This window comes from Salvelinus fontinalis, chromosome 1 (genome assembly GCF_029448725.1).
Source record: "Salvelinus fontinalis isolate EN_2023a chromosome 1, ASM2944872v1, whole genome shotgun sequence".
In the NCBI taxonomy this organism is placed as follows: domain Eukaryota; kingdom Metazoa; phylum Chordata; class Actinopteri; order Salmoniformes; family Salmonidae; genus Salvelinus; species Salvelinus fontinalis.
Genome location: NC_074665.1, coordinates 17385764 through 17406215, shown reverse-complemented (window position 1 = coordinate 17406215; position 20452 = coordinate 17385764). Strand labels below are relative to the sequence as shown.

The following is a 20452-nucleotide window of genomic DNA, read 5'->3' as shown; positions in this document are numbered from 1 at the left end:
TGATAACATTTTCGCTTGGGATCTCACTTGGTGAAGTTCATAGGACTACAAATGAATTAATGTAATAACCATGGCTCTGTCACTAACAAATACGGTTATGGGTGGTAACTGGTCGTCACTAACTACCACAGTCACAAAGCCATAAACACCCCCCACCTATTTCTACAGTTCTTCTTAAAATCTTCTTAAATCTTCTTGAATCTAATTAAAATGTGATTTTAAACCCAACCCTAGTGTTAACCCTAACCTTAACCACGCTTCTAACCTTATGCTTAACACTAACCTCCTTTTTTATTTTTACGACATAGGCAATTTTGACTTTGTGGCTGTGCTATCTAATGGAAACCGTGGTAACTACAATTTACTCCAAATACCGGTAAATTTAGCTTACTTGGATCCCATTAGCTACTGCACATGCAACAGCTACTCATCTTGGGTCCACAAAGACAAGGCACTCTGGGAAGTATTTGAATAAGGCTTTACACTAAGCAGTTTGTTCATTTAACACTGTTCCGGTATCTATGGGTCCACAGACTCCACACGTTCAGTGTTGATTTAACACTCTCAGTTTTAATTTGGTTGTTTTTTTAACACTGGAGAATTTGTAGTGTGGAGTTATGTTTTTTTTATCATATAGTTGTTAATCTCGTCTAACTAAAAACCAATGTTATGTTGTAACTGACCCCTAAACTCATCTACGTATCTCAGGACACGCCATCGGGGAAAACGAGCGCAATTTTGCGAAACGTCAGACTGTTAGAGGAACACACAACAACCAATGAAACGGCAGATTTGAACGGGGGGGGCAGAACTGATTGAGAGTGATTTCAACAAATCAATGTTAGCGTCCTCGAGAATTTTTGACCAATCAGCGAACGAATATTGAAAATAGCACCTCCTCTTGTTCAGCACCCAAAGGACGAAAGTGCGAGATTCGTCTGTGTTGTCTATTATAGCTAGCTAAATATTATTGACTGCCCATATATGTGTAGAAACGTACAGAATATATATATATATTTTTTGCTTGATGTGACAAACTTAGTTAGTGTCAAACATGCGTAAAAATCTACGCCATCCGAACAGGGAACCGCCGAGAAAGGAATTATCGCCACTCATCTGAGGCCAAACTCGCCGATTTTGTTTTGTCAAATAAGGAAACAAAACAAGATAACGTCAGCTAGCTCGACACATCACCACGAAAATACCCACTACACAGGGACCTCAAAAACATCTACATTCGTTTTACAGTTGGAAACGTAAGTATAAGTGAAGAGGTTTAGCTGGTGGGTCAATCGTTGTTGGCTAACTTGCTAAAGTTAGCCTAGCATGGCCTATTAGCATTTAGCATCTGACGTTATCGCAGAGATAGCTACTCTATTGATTCTCGCATGCTGTTGTGTAACGTTAGTTTGGGTAGCAGCTAACATTAGCTAACAAGTTAGCTACTTTGGCTACTTGCGTTTGACTGTCAACGTCGTCTAAAAGGTGCATCAATTGTTTTCCAATTCCGTGCGTGGGCTGGGAAATGTCATTGTTTTGCCAACAATTTAGCTAGCTAGTTAGCTAACTAACGTTAGCCACCTATTTTTCAGGTGACACCTTGCCAGTTAACTATCGTTTGGTTTGTTGGCAGTTGTGTTTAACGCGTTTAACCTAATCGGATCAAATTTAATATTATTAGCACAGTTAATTATATAATCGCCTCCCCCACTCCACATTTTGCTGCGCTTTCTCCTCAACTGCGTTAAATTAGCATCGCATATTTTATAACTCAGTCAGACACATACAGGCATTTGGCTAACTGACGTTAACCATTGACTACAGTTAGATAACTATCCAACTAGTTAACTAAATCAATGCTGGTGGTCTGTGATGGCCAGTCTGGGTGATTTTTAGAATACTACCATAAATGTAGCTTTATAGTTTGTGACCCAGCCATGGTAGAATCTTAACCAAGGACTGGTCCATTCACCATGCTACAAACCCCTGCTACTGCACAGTTAGAGCAGGGCCTCTATGGTTTGGCGTTGGTGTAGCAGTGGGCCAGGTGGGGTGTGTTTGGCATTCTGGGTTGACCCTTGAGAGGAGCAGTGGGCGAGGTCTGTCACCTGCTGACCCAGATTGTGTAAGGTCACCTAGACTCTGACCCCCTATCTATTCTTCAGGTATTTAAAGATATACACAGAGTATTGACTCAAATAAAAATGTATTTGTCACATGCATTGAATACAACAGGTGTAGACCTTACAGTGAAATGCTTACTTACAAGCTCTTTCCCAATGATGCAGAGTTAAATAAGATAAAAACACAAGAAATATGCAGTGACTCTAGGATGGACGAGTGTTATGTTAACTTGGACAGCCCTTTAGCATTGACACAGCCCTTTAGCATTGACACAGCCCTTTAGCATTGACACAGCCCTATCTTTATCACTACTGGAACTAAGATGGAGAATATAGGGAGAAGAGACAAGGCAGGGAAATGGAGTGAGAGGATGAAAGGTTCTGTACAGGGTCGTGTTCAGGCTGAATGTAACTCTAAATGTTCTGAAACCAAAGTGTTAGACTCTGAACAGACACTGATCTTCTCCCCTGGTCCTGGAGAGATATATAGGGTGTGCAGGTATTAGTTCCAGACCAGCACTAACAGACATGATTGGTTCCACTAATCAACTCCCAGCAAGATCTCGGTTAGCTGTATCAGGTGTGTTGGTGCTGGGCTGTAGATCTAATTCGACGGGATAGGTTTCCACCCATTCTGAGAGTAAGATGAACCAGTCAACAGTTTGGACACACCTACTCATTCCAGGGTTATTCTTTTTTTTTTTTACTCTTTTCTACATTGTGGAATAATAGTGAAGACATCAAAACTATGAAATAACACAGATGGAATCATGTAGTTACCCAAAAAATCTTAAACAAATCAAAATACATTTGAGATTCTTCAAAGTAGCCACCCTTTGCCTTGATGACAGCTTTGCACAGTCTTGGAAATCTCTCAACGAGTCTTGAAGGAGTTCTCACATATGCTGAGCACTTGTTTCCTGATTTTCCTTCACTCTGAGTTCCAAATCATCCCAACCCATCTCAATTGGGTTGAGGTCGAGTGATAGTGGAGGCCAGGTCATCTGATGCAGCACTCCATCACTCTCCTTCTTGGTCAAATATACCTTACACAGCCTGGAGGTTTGTTGGGTCATTGTCCTGTTGAAAACAAACAATAGTCACGATAAGCACAAACCAGATGGGATGGTGTATCGCTGCAGAATGCTGTGGTAGTCATGCTGGTTAAGTGTGCCTTGAATTCTAAATAAATCACTGACAGTGTCACCAGCAAAGCACCATCGCACTTCCTCCATGCTTCACAGTGGGAACCACATGTGGAGATAATTCATTCACCTACTCTGCGTCTCACAAAGACACGGCGGTTAGACTTATCAGACCAAAGGACAGATTTCCACCAGTCTAATGTCCATTGCTTGTGTTTCTTGGCAAGTCCCTTCTTTTTACTGGTGTCCTTTAGTAGTGTTTTTTTTTGCAGCAATTTGACCATGAAGGCCTGATTCAAGCAGTCTATTCTGAACAGTTGATCTTGATGTGTCTCTTACTTGAACTTTGTGAAGCATTTATTTGGGCTGCAATCTAAGGTGCAATTAACTCGAATAAACTTATGCTCTGTAGCAGAGTTCCTCTGGGTCTTCCTTTCCTGTGGCGGTCCTCATGAGAGCCAGTTTCATCGTAGCACTTGGAGAAACTTTCAAACTTCTTGAAACTTTTCAGATTGACTGACCTTCATATCTTAGTAGTGATGGACTGTCGTTTCTCTTTTCTTATTTAAGCTATCCTTGCCATAATATAGACTTGGTCTTTTACCAAATAGGGCTGTCTTCTGTATACCACACCTACCATGTCAATCAGTTCTGTTGTGACTCAAACGCATTAAGAAGGGAAAAAAATTCCACACTTTTAACAAGGCACACCTGTTTATTGAAATGCATTCCAGGTGACTATCTCATGAAGCTGGTTGAGAGAATGCCAAGAGTGTGCGAAGTTGTCATCAAGGCAAAGGTGGCTATTTGAAGTATCTCAAATATAACATATATTAGAAAAAAAATCTAACTTTTCTGGGCTACTACATGATTCCATATGTTATTTCATTGTTTTGATGTCTTCACTATTATTCTACCAAGTGTAAAAAAAAAAAAATAATTAAAAAAAAACTACCCTTGAATGAGTAGGTGTGTCCATACTTTTGACTGGTACAGCGTATACGTACAAGGGTGGATATATATGTATATATATGTTTTGTTGGTGTAATCATTTGTTGTACACCCCCCCCCACCGACCGGATGGATGACTCCATTGGCTCAATCTGTTATGTTTGGACATACAATCTCTGTACGGCCGTACCAGGGTTTCCGTTAGGAAAATGTGGTGCCCGACAACTTGACAGGGAATGGTGTACATAACCCATGAGGGAGTCCACCCACGGTGCTCAGAATGAAAAATCACATTTCAATTATGGTAATTAATCTTAACAGAACATGCATCTCCTCTAATGAAGCAACCAATAAAACTTAATTTTCAAACATTTGCCAATTCGCAGGAAAACTCCATTCTAACCGGCACATCTGAGAGCTTTTCCATGTGACAGATGCATCTCCATTAGAAACTTAGAGGGGAAATCTAAAGATGCAACAACCTAAGATGGTTTGATAATATGACTAGGATTGTGCCTTTGACTTCAGGAGAATGAGGAAGTGTAGGCTATTGAAAGAAATTAACAAAAATACTATCATTACTCCTGTCTAAACAGAAAATAAAAAACGCCACCAGAAAGCATGACTTAGCCACAGAGGAATTGAGGATCATTTGCTTTTTTTTTTTTTTTTTTTTTTATAGCTGTGGATTGTTTAAAATCACAAGCTTGTAGGCCTATGCCTATTTGGGAATCGTGTAATTTGGCCAGAGCACGTGACAATAGGCCTAGTTGATTATTGAGTTGCGGCCATCAGTGGAAAACATCTGAAATATGTGTGAAGATGTGTCTAGAGTATAATTAAAAATTGAGACGGGGGAGGGGTGGGGGTGAAGATATAGGCGCGTTTCTCGCCAGAATGGCTCGGCTGTCTCCTGCCAATTCTTGCACATTCATCGTTTCGTTGTGTGAATTGTTTGCCCTTTTGTTTGTTTTGATCAATTCCACATTACATTTGTCACTGGTAGTAAACGTATGTAATGGGGAATTGATAAAAAGAGCAGCTCAAGACATAGAAAGTGAGGCAGACAGGCTGAGTAGAGATTAATTACATTTGAAAGAACATGAATTTATCTTTTTAAAAACTTTTTGTCGGCTTTGTGTTTTGACTTATTTGACAATGGAAGTTTTTGGCCCACTGCTACATTGGCCTATAGGCTGAGTTTCATGCGCTCATTTTAGCCGCCAATAGATCACGGTGTATTAATGTGTCCATATGGCAGAGGCTGGTGATCACGGTGTATTAATGTGTCCATATGGCAGAGGCTGGTGATCACGGTGTATTAATGTGTCCATATGGCAGAGGCTGGTGATCACGGTGTATTAATGTGTCCATATGGCAGAGGCTGGTGATCACGGTGTATTAATGTGTCCATATGGCAGAGGCTGGTGATCACGGTGTATTAATGTGTCCATATGGCAGAGGCTGGTGATCACGATGTATTAACCACGTGACAATTATCTTGAAATAAGTTATTAATGAAATAACTGTTCCATGAAAATGTACATATAGAAAATGATAACTGGCATGCAGATCAGTAGACATGGTAGGATAAATTGTAAGCTTCCCCAAACTTGAAACTCACACGCCGACTATGAAGTTCTTATAAAATATTTGCCCCCGTGTTTCCATGGTCGTATTTGCCTATAGACTAATTTGAAGCAAGGTAAGACATGCCTCGTAATATGTATTAAAACATTCCGGTTTCAGATAATTAAGTAGGCCTATGTTTTCAAAATGCATACTGCCTCCAGCTCCCTTTTGTAAAGTGATGGTGATGCGCCGAGAGCCTGTTGGCAGCACTTGAATGGTGAATGGGAGGTGTGCTTCAATTAGGCTTCCAGTTGAGAAATGGAAATAGTAGCTATTTTTAATCATGCAACAAAACTGTTTTTAACACGTTTGCAATTACAATTGTTGCTCAATAAATGGGCTTATACAAGCAGGTTTTAGTCCAGCAGCCAATCAGCTGAGCAGCTGCAGGAGAAATCCTGCACAAAAGCGGGCTGCGTATGATGTGCGCGTTGTATAAGTCATTTTTTATTTTACCTTTATTTAAATATGCAAGTGAGTTAAGAACACATTCTTATTTACAATGATGACCTAGGAACAGTGGGTTAACGTCCTTGTTCAGGGGCAGAATGACAGATTTTTACATTGTCAGCTCGGTGATTTTGTTTTAGCAACCTTTCGGGTACTGGTCCAATGCTCTAACCACAAGGCTACACGATGACTAATGAATACACACACGCCAATTTAATTCCACTCTATTATGCAAATAGACCGATAAGCACGACGGTCAAATGTTTCCTGAACAAAAATATAAATGCAACATGCAACAATTACATAGAGTTGGCTGAGTGACATGCTCAATGGGTGGTATGTCTGAGTAAGCAGGCCATTTTCACCTTCCAGGAATTGTGTACAAATCCTTGTAACAAGGGGCTGTGTATTATCATGCTGAAACATGAGGTGACAGTGGCAGATGAGTGGCACGACAATGGGCCTCAGGATCTTGTCACGGTATCTCTGTGCATTCAAATTGCCATAGATCAAATGTGTTGGTGGTTTGTAGCTTATGCCTGCCCATACCATAACTCCGGCCACCACCATGTGTCACTCTGCTCACAACGTTGACATCAGCAAAGCGCTCACCCACACGTCTGCCACTTCTCCAGCGTGCCAGTGGCCATCGAAGGTCAGCATTTTCCCACTGAACTCTGTTGCGATGCCGAACTACAGTCTGGTGAAGACCCCGGTGAGACTGTTTCTGGAAGTTTGTGCAAACATTCTTCAGTTTTGCAAACCCCGTTTCATCAGCTGTCTGGGTGGCTCGTCTCAGACCATCCCGCAGGTGAAGAGGCCGGATGTGGAGGTCCCAGGCTGACGTGGTTACATGTGGTCTGCGGTTGTGAGTCCGGTTGGACGTACTTCCAAATTCTCTAAAAAGAGATTAGCGGTGGTTTATGGTAGAGAAATTAAGATTAAAATCTCTGGCAAAAACTCTCGTCGACATTCCTGCTGTCAGCAGGGTGTGTCAAGGGCGGGGCCAATGGTGAGGCTGTCAACCCAAAAATGTACAGGCCCTCCTGTTGGCCACAGTGACATTTTGCTGTTTTAAAGCAAATTTCCTGCAATTCTACACATTTTGCCATTGCTAATCTGACTCCGGGTTCTCCAGAGTGGCGCAGCAGTCTAAGGCACTGCATCTCAGTGCTAGAGGTGTCATTACAGACCCTGGTTCGATTCCAGACTGTATCACAACCGGCCGTGATTGGGAGTCTCATAGGGCGGCACACAATTGGCCCAGCATCGTTAGTGTTTGGCCGGGCGAGGCCGTCATTATAAATAAGAATTTGTTCTTAACTGAGTTGCGTAGTTAAAGGTTAAATTATAACAAAATCAATGACAAAAATACTCAAATGCATAATTTTTTAGAGTTTTAGATTCTCCCTGGTTTTAGTCGTTTTTAAGTTTTCACAAATCTTTTTTTTCACCCCGAATAATAGATGTTTTTTTTTTTTTTACTGTTTGGACATAGGATAACCTGTTGGGGATGGGGGCGCTGTTTAGACTATTTATGCTAATGTGGCAAATTTTTTAAACGGCTTCCCACAAAATCCTTGATCGTACAATATGCATATTATTATTATTATTATTATTGGATAGAAAACAGTCTATAGTTTCTATAGGAGTTGAAATTTTGTCTCTAAGTGGAACAGAGCCCATTCTACAGCAATTTCCCTGACATGGAGTCAGATTTGAGAAATGTTGGCCACTCTTCTGAAGGCAGTTAAAAGGGCACTGTCGTTGCTATGACTATACGGACACTTCTTACGTCTTCCCCTGGATGCCTTTACGTGATGACGATTCCAACGGGGTCGATTGCACGTTCACAGGCCCTACAAATGAAAAAACCCTGAAGCTAGTCATTCTTTCCTTGGTGCGTAACGCGCGTGCTGGTCACCGACCCGCTCCTGTTCCAAGCGTTAGTTTAGCCTGTTATATTTCTCCGGTCATCTTTTCACTCGTTATAGGAGTTAAAAACATCATAAGGTAGTTAATTTAAAGCGTTTTATAGCAATTTATATCCGTTTAGTGCGATTTTGGGACATTTATTTTTGCAACGATGTGAAAAGTTGGGCACGCTTTTCAGTTCATCCCGAACGCAGTTGACATTTCCACATGGCAAGAGGACAGCTTTCCACCAAAAGACGATTTCTCCCAAGAAAGGATCCTTTGCCCAAGATACTGATGGAAGAACAGCTCAAGGTAGGACATTTTTATTATGATAAATCGTGTTTCTGTCGAAACATTTTAGTGGCTTGGAACGCCATGTTTTATGACGTAGCTTCGCTAGGCGCAAACTGTATTGAAAAGTAAGGATAAATTAAAAAATGTAATAACGCAATTGTATTAAGAATTAAATTGTCTATCAATCCCTGTCCACCCTATATTTTTTAGTCACGTTTATGAGTATTTATGTATAAGAGTAGATCACTGTCTAAGTGGCGCAAGGACATTTTCTTTACCAGCTTGTCTACATTTCACATTGTCTAACCATGATTTTGGTGGCTAAATATAAACATTTGCGATCAAACTCTATATGGAATGTGTAATATGATGTTACAGGAGTGTCATCGGAAGAATTCTGAGAAGGTTAGTGAAAAAATTAATATCTTTTGGCGATGTTGACTTTTATCGCTCACTTTGGCTAGAATCAATGCTGGGCTGCTAATTGCTATGTGCTAAGCTAATATAACGATTTATTGTGTTTTCGCTGTAAGACACTTAGAAAATCTGAAATATTGTCTGTATTCACAGGATCTGTGTCTTTCGATTCGTGTATGCTGTGTATTTTTACGAAATGTTTGATGATTAGTAGTTAGGTAAACACGTTGCTCATTGTAATTATTCTAGTCCATTTGTGATGGTGGGTGCAATTGTAAACTATGCCATCTACCTGAAATATGCACTTTTTTCTAACAAAACCTATCCCATACCATAAATATGTTATCAGACTGTCATCTAATGAGTTTTTTTGTTGGTTAGGGGCTATAAATATCTTAGTTTAGCCGAATTGGTGATGGCTACTGGTGTTGGTGGACAAATAAAAGATGGTGGATTATGCTAATGTGTTTTTAGGTAATAGATGTACATCTTTACATATTGTGTCTTCCCTGTAAAACATTTTAAAAATCGGAAATGTTGACTGGATTCACAAGATCTGTGTCTTTCATTAGCTGTATTGGACTTTAATGTGTGAAAGTTAAATATTTAAAAAAAATATTTTTTTTGAATTTCGCGCACTGGTTTTTCAGTGGGGGGGGCCGCTAGCGCCACGCTGATCCTAGACAGGATAAACACTTAGGTGGTCTGCCCAAGACGTTCTATGCTTTAAAAAAAACTAAAATGGCAATTGTCATTCTAAAAAAAAATACCAGTCCGAATGACGCAGAGGTAAAACAGTGTGCTTTTCTTCTAGAAGTTGTCAACAGCGAAAGAGAAGTCTGATTTTCGCCCTGATAGACCTAATTCTGTTACAAAAGGGTTTTATGGTAAGTGTTTTACATTTCTCTGTTACATGTCTTTTGGAAACTCACCTGTAATTGCTATTTGAAATGGGGAAAATAGCATACTGTCAGGGTAGCCTGGAGGGCTATGCGCAGCGCACCTTTTGTAAACACTATATTCACAAGTTTGTTTTATAAATAAAATTAAGAATCTCAAATGTCATGCCAATGTCAAGTATAATTACATTGAGACAAGGCTTTTTCATTGTTAAAATAGGCATACCATTTTCTTTCTCAAACTGAACACATCAAGTAATCGAATACTAACGTCCTTTCGTATATTTGATTAACCATCCGTAGTGTGTAGGGTCTAGAACCAGGTTAGGCAGAGTTGATATATTAGATGGGCCCAGTTAGTATGGACTGGGAGAACAGCAGATGTCCTAAAGGTGAGATGCTAACTCTCGCTCCTTGGCTGGGCTTGAGGCCAGAGGGGTCTGGGCAAGATGAGCAATTTCTGCAGAAGGTTGTGTGTGTACATTATATGCCATGAGATGGGTGTGTCTGGGTGTTGGCCAGAATGACTCAAACCCAGAATGTGGTTTGGTGGGTGATTAAGTGAGTGGAGCCTATAGACAGGAATCAGTATATTGGAAGATTCTAAATGGATCTGTGAACAGTTTAAAAAAGTGTATTTGTGTGTGTGACCACAGAGCTGAACTCAGAGCTCATTCCCTCTGCAGAGCCAGTGGATCTTGGCAGCCATGTCAGGGATTTTTCAGGATCAAAATGGGGCTTAGGTGGTGGGCGTGACCGGGCCGGGGCAGTGGGCTTGGCTAATGGCGCGGTCGCCGACTGTACATTTTTGAGCCCCTCTTGGCCGCAGAGACCAAATGTTGCCGTTTTTAAAGCAAATTTCCTGCAATTCTACACATTTTGCCATGGTTCATGCCATTTTCTTATCCTATCTGAGTGACTCAAACATAACAAAATCAATGGGGCCTTAAAAAAAACGGGGGGGGGAACATTTTTGTCATCTTGGTGCTTTTATCAACAAGTTATAGGTTCATTTTCTTTCCTACATGGTTTTTATCTGGATTTAGTCGTTTTAAAGGTGGACTCAGCGATATGACGTGGATGCGCAAAGTAAACCGCGTAGTGGGTACATTTCAGCAACAACTAAGAGCATTGGAGTGCGAGGCTTAACTTTGCCGCTGTCTAGGTCCCCTGGCTCTCACATTGTGTGTGTGAAGCGAAGTATCGGTGCATGTGCACGGCTGTGTTTGACTTTGAGAGTGAAGTCTTGTATCTCGCTCATCGCAATATTTGCCGTGCAGCTTGTGCAACGTCCGCTGACTAACTTGAAATTTCCACAGAAAATGTTTTGCCACCCCTTTTGATCACTTTTCTACTTTTGTAATGCAGAAAAAAGCCTCTGTGGGAAATCTGCTTTCGGTCTGAGGGTTGAATGGTCGAGTTTGTGCTTTCGTCCAAGTGAGGGGGTGTATGTGTCTCAACAGCTATACCTATGTCACGTGTGTGTGTGGCAGTCCATCTTAAATGACACAGGAGAGTAAAGGGGGTTCTAAGAAAGGTGTTTCCCTGTCGTTTCAGGCTGGGCTATGCGACTACCTCTTACACAGTACACACACTGCTCCCATTTTGTGAGATTGTATGAACTGAGGTAGCTGAATGAAGCCTGAACTGCATAGTGAGTTTTATTTTTAGAGTAGTACTGCTGCCTAACATGACAGGGAGACACTGACGGAGTGGGAAATCAACACCAGCTACCAGCAAAATGCTAGATTGTCTAGTAAGAATGTATATTCTAGCCACATTGGCGGGTGGTCACAGCATTTGGGAGTGGTTGTGTATATACACTGCTCAAAAAAATAAAGGGAACACTTAAACAACACAATGTAACTCCAAGTCAATCACACTTCTGTGAAATCAAACTGTCCACTTAGGAAGCAACACTGATTGACAATAAATTTCACATGCTGTTGTGCAAATGGAATAGACAAAAGGTGGAAATTATAGGCAATTAGCAAGACACCCCCAAAAACAGGAGTGATTCTGCAGGTGGTGACCACAGACCACTTCTCAGTTCCTATGCTTCCTGGCTGATGTTTTGGTCACTTTTGAATGCTGGCGGTGCTCTCACTCTAGTGGTAGCATGAGACGGAGTCTACAACCCACACAAGTGGCTCAGGTAGTGCAGTTCATCCAGGATGGCACATCAATGCGAACTGTGGCAAAAAGGTTTGCTGTGTCTGTCAGCGTAGTGTCCAGAGCATGCAGGCGCTACCAGGAGACAGGCCAGTACATCAGGAGACGTGGAGGAGGCCGTAGGAGGGCAACAACCCAGCAGCAGGACCGCTACCTCCGCCTTTGTGCAAGGAGGTGCACTGCCAGCGCCCTGCAAAATGACCTCCAGCAGGCCACAAATGTGCATGTGTCAGCATATGGTCTCACAAGGGGTCTGAGGATCTCATCTCGGTATCTAATGGCAGTCAGGCTACCTCTTGCGAGCACATGGAGGGCTGTGCGGCCCCACAAAGAAATGCCACCCCACACCATGACTGACCCATCGCCAAACCGGTCATGCTGGAGGATGTTGCAGGCAGCAGAACGTTCTCCACGGCGTCTCCAGACTCTGTCACGTCTGTCACATGTGCTCAGTGTGAACCTGCTTTCATCTGTGAAGAGCACAGGGCGCCAGTGGCGAATTTGCCAATCTTGGTGTTCTCTGGCAAATGCCAAACGTCCTGCACGGTGTTGGGCTGTAAGCACAACCCCCACCTGTGGACGTCGGGCCCTCATACCACCCTCATGGAGTCTGTTTCTGACCGTTTGAGCAGACACATGCACATTTGTGGCCTGCTGGAGGTCATTTTGCAGGGCTCTGGCAGTGCTCCTCCTTGCACAAAGGCGGAGGTAGCGGTCCTGCTGCTGGGTTGTTGCCCTCCTACGGCCTCCTCCACGTCTCCTGATGTACTGGCCTGTCTCCTGGTAGCGCCTCCATGCCCTGGACACTACGCTGACAGACACAGCAAACCGTTTTGCCACAGCTCGCATTGATGTGCCATCCTGGATGAACTGCACTACCTGAGCCACTTGTGTGGGTTGTAGACTCCGTCTCATGCTACCACTAGAGTGAAAGCACCGCCAGCATTCAAAAGTGACCAAAACATCAGCCAGGAAGCATAGGAACTGAGAAGTGGTCTGCGGTCACCACCTGCAGAACCATTCCTTTATTGGGGGTGTCTTGCTAATTGCCTATAATTTCCACCTTTTGTCTATTCCATTTGCACAACAGCATGTGAAATTTATTGTCAATCAGTGTTGCTTCCTAAGTGGACAGTTTGATTTCACAGAAGTGTGATTGACTTGGAGTTACATTGTGTTGTTTAAGTGTTCCCTTTATTTTTTTGAGCAGTGTATATAGTTTTTCATAGTTCTGTGCGTATGTCAGTGCTGGATGAGTCTCAAAGCTACCGTGGTGAAAGCAGGGTGGGGTACTGCGTGGGTTCATACAATAGACAGAAAGATGGTGACCTTGCCTGCTGGAAAAGGGATAGAATACACTGTGATATATTGTTTTAACATTACAAAACCATGTGCATGTGATTTCTTGGATTGGACAAAATGTGAGTGGCAGGTGAAATGTGGGCTGTGGCTGGTGGACCACAAAGCACACCCAAATGAGGAAGAGGTAGCCTAGAGGTAACAGTGATTGAGTTATGGGGCTAGTGGATGGAGGGAGGGATGGATGGGGAGGGATGGAGGGGCTAGTGGATGGATGGAGGGGCTAGAGGATGGAGCGAGGGATGGCTGCGTAGGGGAGGGATGGAGGGGCTAGTGGATGGATGCGTAGGGGAGGGATGGAGGGGCTAGTGGATGGATGCGTAGGGGATGGATGGAGGGGCTAGTGGATGGATGGAGGGGCTAGTGGATGGATGCGGAGGGATGGCTGCGTAGGAGAGGGATGGAGGGGCTAGTGGATGGATGCGTAGGGGAGGGATGGAGGGGCTAGTGGAGGGATGGAGGGGCTAGTGGATGGATGCGTAGGGGAGGGATGGAGGGGCTAGTGGATGGATGCGTAGGGGAGGGATGGCTGCGTAGGGGAGGGATGGAGGGGCTAGTGGATGGATGCGTAGGGGAGGGAGGGATGGAGGGGCTAGTGGATGGATGCGTAGGGGAGGGATGGAGGGGCTAGTGGATGGATGGAGGGGCTAGTGGATGGATGGAGGGGCTAGTGGATGAATGGAGGGGCTAGTGGATGGATGGAGGGGCTAGTGGATGGATGCGTAGGGGAGGGATGGAGGGGCTAGTGGATGGATGCGTAGTGGATGGATGGAGGGGCTAGTGGATGGATGCGTAGGGGAGGGATGGAGGGGCTAGTGGATGGATGCGTAGTGGATGGATGGAGGGGCTAGTGGATGGATGCGTAGGGGAGGGATGGAGGGGCTAGTGGATGGATGCGTAGGGGAGGGATGGAGGGGCTAGTGGATGGATGCGTAGGGGAGGGATGGAGGGGCTAGTGGATGGATGCGTAGGGGATGGATGGAGGGGCTAGTGGATGGATGGAGGGGCTAGTGGATGGATGCGTAGGGGAGGGATGGAGGGGCTAGTGGATGGATGCGTAGGGGAGGGATGGAGGGGCTAGTGGATGGATGCGTAGGGGATGGATGGAGGGGCTAGTGGATGGATGCGTAGGGGAGGGATGGCTGCGTAGGGGAGGGATGGAGGGGCTAGTGGATGGATGCGTAGGGGAGGGAGGGATGGAGGGGCTAGTGGATGGATGGAGGGGCTAGTGGATGGATGCGTAGTGGATGGATGGAGGGGCTAGTGGATGGATGCGTAGAGGAGGGATGGAGGGGCTAGTGGATGGATGCGGAGGGATGGCTGCGTAGGGGAGGGATGGAGGGGCTAGTGGATGGATGCGTAGGGGAGGGATGGAGGGGCTAGTGGATGGATGGAGGGGCTAGTGGATGGATGGGGGGGCTAGTGGATGGATGGAGGGGCTAGTGGATGGATGCAGGGGCTAGTGGATGGATGGAGGGGCTAGTGGATGGATGGAGGGGCTAGTGGATGGATGCGGAGGGGAGGGATGGAGGGGCTAGTGGATGGATGCGGAGGGGAGGGATGGAGGGGCTAGTGGATGGATGGAGGGGCTAGTGGATGGATGGAGGGGCTAGTGGATGGATGCGTAGTGGATGGATGGAGGGGCTAGTGGATGGATGCGTAGGGGATGGATGGAGGGGCTAGTGGATGGATGGAGGGGCTAGTGGATGGATGCGTAGAGGAGGGATGGAGGGGCTAGTGGATGGATGCGGAGGGATGGCTGCGTAGGGGAGGGATGGAGGGGCTAGTGGATGGATGCGTAGGGGAGGGATGGAGGGGCTAGTGGATGGATGGGGGGGCTAGTGGATGGATGGGGGGGCTAGTGGATGGATGCAGGGGCTAGTGGATGGATGCAGGGGCTAGTGGATGGATGGAGGGGCTAGTGGATGGATGGAGGGGCTAGTGGATGGATGCGTAGGGGAGGGATGGAGGGGCTAGTGGATGGATGCGGAGGGGAGGGATGGAGGGGCTAGTGGATGGATGGAGGGGCTAGTGGATGGATGCGGAGGGATGGCTGCGTAGGGGAGGGATGGAGGGGCTAGTGGATGGATGCATAGGGGAGGGATGGATGGATGGATGGATAGATAGTGGGAGGGATGGTGGAAGGGGCTAGTGGATGGGTGGGTAGTGGGAGGGAGGGGTTAGGGGATGGCTGGATGGATGGGGGGAGGGGCTAGTGGGTGGATGGAGGGATAGGGAATAGTGGGAGGGATGGATGGATGGATAGTGAGAGGGATGGAGGAAGGGGCTAGTGGGAGGGAGAGGTTAGTGGATGGATGGAGGGGCTAGTGGAGGGAGGCAGGGATGGCTCCCTCCACTCCCTCTATTATTCCAAACAATGTTTTTGAGATAAATACAAAAATGAGGCAAGCAATGGGAATCTGTTTTATCTAATAGTGTACTACTTATTTTTCAAGATTGGAAAGGAAGGGGAAGGAAAAATTAAGGGAGTAAAGAGTGAAGCGAGTGTAGAAGAGTGAGGTGGTAAAGAGAAGGAAGACGAGTGAAGAAAAGAGGAGAATAAAAAGTTAAGAGTATGAAGAGTGACACAAGGAGAGTGAAGAAGAGCAGACGAAGGTACAATGGCTCTTTCCAAGAAACAGAAATGCACTTTTTATGACATGAGAGAATTTCCATTTATACTCTTAGGTCCAGACAATAGTTGTTCACTGCACCCTTTGTAATTCCTCTCTGCACCCTTTGTAATTCCTCTTTCATTTGACAGCCGGGGAAGAACGGCAGTGGTAGAATATCAACAGACGAAAAAGCATAAAGCCTCTCTGATTGCCCGTGTTGGTATGCCCTCTGTCACCACATTCTTCAAGAAGGTAGAGCCTTCCCAAGAAGAATATGATTTAGCTGTGCAGGAGGGTGTCTTTGTATACCACACTATGATACATAATCATAGTTAATGATCTATGGACTCTACAGCACAACTGACACGGAAGCTTTATGAGTCAAAGTGTACATGTGCTAGGACAAAATGTGACGCCATAGTGAGTAACGTGTTAGCACCATGGGCAACTTCTTTGGCAAACACAGGACCTAGACCAGGTTGAATGTGTGTCCCTGTCCATTGATGCGTCCAATCATGGACATGTAAAGCTGCTGCCAATAGTAGTAAGATATATGATGGCAGCACATCTGTGGAAACAAAACTGCTTGATTTTGTTGAATTGAATGGAGAAACAGCAGAGGGAATTGCAGCTGAGGTCCTAGTGGTCATCCAAAAATGTAACCTGGAAAACATTCTCTGCCGACAACAAATACCAACAAGGGTCAATGTCCATACCAAAGTTAAAAATGCTCTGCAGCGGGAGGGGATTGGCTTAGGTTGTCCTGCCCACATCATTCATAACACGGCCAGAACATGGATATGATGTTGAGTACCTGCTCACAAAGATATTTTCACGTCAGAGTAGAAAGACTGAAGAGCTTTTGTGAGTGTGTTGGACAGGAGTACCATAACATTTTAGGACACAGCAATGTTCGCTAGCTGTCCATGCTCCCTGCTCTAGATAGTGCTGAAAATGTATGTGCGATTGAAATCCTTTTTTCTTAAGACAAATGACCTGTTGTCCTGCGAACAATGTTCGAAAAGCCACTGACTGAACTTTGGCTGGCCTTTGTCCATGGAAACTTGACTGTATTCAATGACATGATCAAGATGCTTGAAGGCCAGGACCGCTGTGCTGTGGAGTCCGCTGCAATTGTGAGAAACGTTGAGGCAAAATTGACTGCAAGACGTGATGAGGACTTCTGAGAGAGCTAGAGGAAAATGGAGGCATGTCTAAAGAGAGCTTTCTCAAAACATCCCAATTATTCTTCACTATGGCTGTGAACTACTTGCAAGCATGGGGAAAGCACACAGATAATCTAAAATATTTACATTGTGTCCTTTTAAAAAGGCAACCTCAATGTGAAGAGATCCATGAGTCTGCAGGACAAATACTCCAATGTGACCAGCAATGTGGATGCATTGTTTGACAAGGTTACTGGCCTGGAAGAGTTCCTGAAGGGGAGATCGATTGAAGAATGGAAAACATCTGAGACACCGCTTAGTCAGAGATGGAGCACGGTGGTTACCCACTTCAAAGGGAATGGCATCCCACACCCTAACTTGGCTAGATTAGCTTCTGTTGTCATGTGCATTACTTCCAGGTAAGCACCAGTCGGGAGATTGTTCTCCCAAATGAATGATATATGGACAGCAGCAAGAAATAGGTTCACTGTTCCTAGCATCAAGGCCATGCTTATTGTGAAGACAAACTTATACCTCCCCTGCCAGGAGTTCACGGAGAAGCTGGCCAAAGACAGAGCAATCCTGAAGAAAATACATTCTTCTAAGAAATATACAGTTGAAGGAGGAAGTTTATATACACTTTAGTCAAATACATTTAAACTCAGTTTTTCACAATTTCTGACATTTAATCTGTGTAAAAATTCTCTGTTTTAGGATCACCACTATTTTAAGACTGAAATGTCAGAATAATAGTATATAGAGTGATTTCTTTCATCACATTCCCAGTGGGTCAGAAGTTTACATACACTCAATTAGTATTTGGTAGCATTGCCTTTTAAATTGTTTAACTTGGCTCAAATATTTCGGGTAGCCTTCCACAAGCTTCCCACAATAAGTTGGGTGAATTTTGGCCCATTCCCCCTGACAGAGCTGCTGTAACTTAGTCAGGTTTTCTAGGCCTCCTTGTTCGCACACGCTTTTTCAGTTCTGCCCACACATTTTGTATAGGATTGAGGTCAGGGCTTTGTGATGGCCACTCCAATACCTTGACTTTGTTGTCCTTAAGCCATTTTGCCACAACTTTGGAAGTATGCTTTGGGGTCATTGTCCATTTGGAAGACCCATCTGCGACCAAGCTTTAACTTCCTGACTGATGTCTTGAGATGTTGCTTCAATATATCCACATAATTTTCCTGCCTCATGATGCCATCTATTTTGTGAAGCGTTTGGAAAATGCTCTCAAGGATGAACCAGACTTGTGGTCTACTTTTTTTTCTGAGGTCTTGGCTGATTTCTTTAGATTTTTCCAGTGATGTCAAGCAAAGAGGCACTGGGTTTGAAGGTAGGCCTTGAAATACATCCACAGGTACACCTCCAATAGGCTAATTGACATAATTTGAGTCAATCAGAAGCTTCTAAAGCCATGACACCATTTTCTGTCATTTCCAAGCTGTGTAAAGGCACAGTGAACTTAGTGTATGTAAATGTCAGACTTGAACTGTACGTATTAGGTTGGTGTAAGTATATTATGTATTTACCAACCTCATCTTATTTCTTTATTACGTTTATTATTATTATGTATTTCACATTCAGTTGAAATATGAAGTTTACATACACTTAGGTTGGAGTCATTAGAACTCCTTTTTCAACCACTCCACAAATTTCTTGTTAACAAACTATAGTTTAGGCGAGTCAGTTAGGACATCTACTTTGCAAGACAAGTCATTTTTACAACAATTGTTTACAGATAGATTACTTCACTTATAAATTCACTGTATCACAATTCGTGGGTCAGAAGTTTACATACACGAAGTTGACTTTGCTTTTAAACAACTAGGAAAATTCCAGAAAATGATGTCATGGCTTTAGAAGCTTCTGATAGGCTAATTGACATCATTTGAGTCATTTGGAGGTGTACCTGTGGGATGTATTTCAAGGCCTACTGTCAAACTCAGTGCCTCTTTGCTAGGTAGCAAACTCTGGCTAGCTAATGTTAGCATCGCTAGCAAATGACTACACACCATAGTCGTGGGTCTGCAAAATCAAGCAAATGGTTTTGAATTCATGACAATCATATTGACATTGTAGTGGCTATTGCTGTTTGGTTAGTTTTTTGGTTAGTGACATTGCGAATATCATCTTTTAAACTCTGATTTAATTAGCTATGTATCTAATCTGGTTTCGGTATGAGAATGGGTGAAGTCCCAAATTCCCACAAAATACTGCGAGAATTTGTGTGCTCATGGATACGGAGCCCCAGAAGTATTAAATCTGGTAACGGATTAGGAGCCACTCCCTTCAAAATATCACGGCCTCTTGCCATATGGATATGGCACATATCAATATCGCAATTTTTATCAAAATTGGATTAATCGTGCAGCCCTACATTGACCCAATAGCAGCCTCAAATTAAATTTCAGAGGGAAATCTAAATCAATATTAACATTTTGAAACGCCGTAGCTAGTATGAACTTCGTCAAAATAATGACAGATTTCATGAGTTTATGTTTTTGCTTAGGAGATCTTAGTTGTGCAATTTTACATCTTAACTAAGATGTTTGCAGTATTTCGCCATGAAAAAACATGCATGAAAACGAGTCGTCTCTCGTTGAATGACAACAGACTTTATTGAATAATCCTTACTGTTGACCAATCACCCACGAAGGGGTGTAGATTTAGCCTCAGAATTTCGGATTGCCTCCAGAATATTTTGTGTGTGCCCGAACAACCAAAAGAATCCCTCACCAAAGTCCAAACGTCATAATATATCCACGAACTCCACCGAACTGTTTCGGCTGGGAAGCACGCGGATGCCTTAAGTCTCCCTCGCGTCTCTTCTCTCTCACTGTGTACAAAAGACATTACTTCTTCTATGCAAATGTTGTTGATCACAACAATAAAATAAGCCACAAATGAAAGGGAAAATTGTTTTTCCATCTGTAGCCCCATGAAATCAGCCTATTCACCTGCATTGCGAATAGGCCTAGGCTACATCTTGATTTACGCAGTTTATCAATAGATTTACTATTCAAATAAATGATTACTAGGAACAAAGTCAAATTAATTGTATGAACCACACAGGTCAGGTCTTTATTGCCACAGTGGCACCTGTGGAAATAGTAGCACCTGTGGAAATAGTAGCACCTGTGGAAATAGTAGCACCAGTGGAAATAGTAGCACCTGTAGCACCTGTGGAAATAGTAGCACCAGTGGAAATAGTAGCACCTGCAGCACCTGTGGAAATAGTAGCACCTGTGGAAATAGTAGCACCAGTAGAAATAGTAGTACCTGTAGCACCTGTGGAAATAGTAG

At 43.8% G+C, this 20452-nt stretch overlaps 1 protein-coding gene across 2 annotated transcripts in view; it reads left to right on the top strand.

Moving 5' to 3' along the window:
• The first annotated feature begins 882 nt into the window (after positions 1-882).
• The window catches only part of LOC129824954 (protein phosphatase 1B-like), a 33982-nt gene continuing 14412 nt past the window's right edge, over positions 883-20452 (top strand). For both annotated transcript variants that reach the window (XM_055884580.1, XM_055884668.1), the window contains exon 1: positions 883-1256. The gene's annotated coding sequence lies outside the window, so the exon portion shown is untranslated. The remainder of the gene's footprint in view (positions 1257-20452) is intronic.